Source organism: Penaeus monodon, chromosome 18 (assembly GCF_015228065.2).
Source record: "Penaeus monodon isolate SGIC_2016 chromosome 18, NSTDA_Pmon_1, whole genome shotgun sequence".
Classification (NCBI taxonomy): domain Eukaryota; kingdom Metazoa; phylum Arthropoda; class Malacostraca; order Decapoda; family Penaeidae; genus Penaeus; species Penaeus monodon.
Window position 1 is genome coordinate 5,168,034 of NC_051403.1, and position 2,500 is coordinate 5,170,533.

Sequence of the window (2,500 nt, forward strand, 5' to 3'; positions counted from 1 at the left end):
ACCCGATTCTCTCTCTCTCTTCCCTATCGCCTCCCCCTTCTCTTTACACCCGATTCTCTCTCTCTCTTCCTCCTCCTCCCCCTTCTCTTTACACCCGATTCTCTCTCTCTCTTCCTCCTCCTTCCGCCCCCCCCCCCTTCTCCCTTCCCTCTCCTGTTAAATTATCAGGCGAACCGATGATGCGTGCCAGGAGGAGGGGGAGGGGGAGGGGAGGGGAAGAGGAAGGGGGAGGGGGAGGGGGAGATGGGGAGTCCCTGGGTGGACAAGAGGGATGATGTGGGGATGGATAGAAGATAAGCTGCGGGGGGGGGGGGTTGAGGATAAAGGGAGGGGGTAGGAGTGGGAGGGACATGCTACCACCCTCCCCTCTCCCTGACACAACGCGAAGCAAAGGCGACGGAAATTACTGTAGCTCTGAGGACCTGGCATTGCGCGTGGTCAGCTGACTCCCATATTGTATAGCGGAATAAATAGGATTGGTAAGCACTTTCTGTTATGTCCTGGAAAAGTGGTTGTGCGTCAGCGGATCACGTGATGCAATACGAGGTCAGCGTGATTGGTCAGCGGATTACATGTTGTTGTTTTTTGTGACGTCACGAGAGTAGACATTCGTGATTGGTCAGCTCGTGTGACGTCATGAAAGACGATCTCTTGTTCATTTAGATAAATAGGTCATTCCATGTTATTAACTGTACTCGGAGTTGTGTATAATGCTCGCTGGCACTTTAGCCCAACTGGTCATCTATTTAGATTAACTGGGTGATTATGGTGCGCCCCGAGGAAAAGTACGTTTGTATTCACATTGATGTTTCACCTGCTCGACCCATATTCCTCTTTCCCTCAATACAAATTTACATGGAATCTCAATATCCTACCGACTGGGAATTCCAAAAGCCTCCTTTTAATATCAAAATGTTTCACTCCAGTGCTTTGCTTCTCCCTCCAAAACGAACTAAAAAGAGTAACATTCTTGCATATAAACATGAACAGGGGAAAACAGCCGATCGTTCAGGGGAAGCATTCAAAGCCGTTGGGTAAAAGCATTCGAGCCGTTGGGTGAAGCATTCGAGCCTTGAGTGAAGCAGCGAGACTTGTCGCAATATCACTCTTTTTGTGCTCGCAATAAGAGGAAACAATAGCCTCGTTCGTGGGCGAAAATGTGACAGTCATCTGTATTATTCCAATCGTCATTTTGCAACATGGATTGCTGTAGGTAGCATGTTGCAAATCAAAAAAAAAAAAAAAGCTCTTCTGAATGAATCTCCGACTTTGTCGGGAAAGAACGTTGGTGTGGTTTGGACTTCTGTTGCCAGAAAGGGAATGTAAAACTTCTCGACTGAAAAATTATTTCCTCATTCCCAATATTTCGGGGCTTCGAATGACGTCACATCGAGGGATTATTATAAAATTTGCTCTTAACAAAAAGGGAATGTTAAGCGTGAAACCTTTTTTCTCTTTCTGTGAAGAATTTCTTTATATATTCGTGCTACAGATTTATGCAAGACATATATACATAAATACCACATTTAGACACATCACACACACACGTACATACAAACAAAAAACCCCCAATTATATAAATATAACTTATATATGTTTTGTATATATTATCCTATATAGACACACAATCTGTCTATTTGTTTTATGTAATTAAATATGTATATTTAAAGTATACTTAATACCTACCTATTACATTAAAGATTTAATTTCATGGCTGTGTGTGTGTGTGTGTGTGGTGTGTGGTGTGTGTGTGGTGTGTGTGGTGTGTGTGTGTGTGTGTGTGTGTGTGTGTGTGTGTGTACACTTTTCTAAATTTTATATATATTTCAATATATGCATAATGTATGTACATATTTTATATATAAAATATATATATAATATATATATTAAATAATATATATATAAACATGGGCAACACACACACACACACACACCCAACAACAACACAACCACACAACACAACACACCAAAACACACCACACAACACAAACCCCACAACACACACAAATAATATATTTTATATATAATATAAATAAATATATATATATATATATATATACAAAAACAATCTATCTATCTAAAACAATATACACACATTTTTAACACACACACACAAAGTTTACACATAAATAATAGAAAAGATAGATAGATTATTTTATATAGATTATTATTATACACACACACATATATATACATTATATATATTGTTTAAACTATTCACTGTCGGGAAAAACCCCCTAACATTAAACCGCGTGCCCCATATTTCGGCCCGCACCTGTACACCCGCCGAGTGGAAGCCTCAATACCTTGTTCATTCGGAACCCCCCCATAGCTTCTGTTTAAAGGGGATTAACCTGAGAGCGTAATAATACCACCCATTAAGGTTCTTTGGGACTTAAAACGAAGGAAAAACCCAAAGTTTAAGCGTAGGACGGGGAAACGTAGCGATGACGTGTAACTTCCAAACTCCGGCTTAAAATGTTTTGGGAAAAGCCTTTGA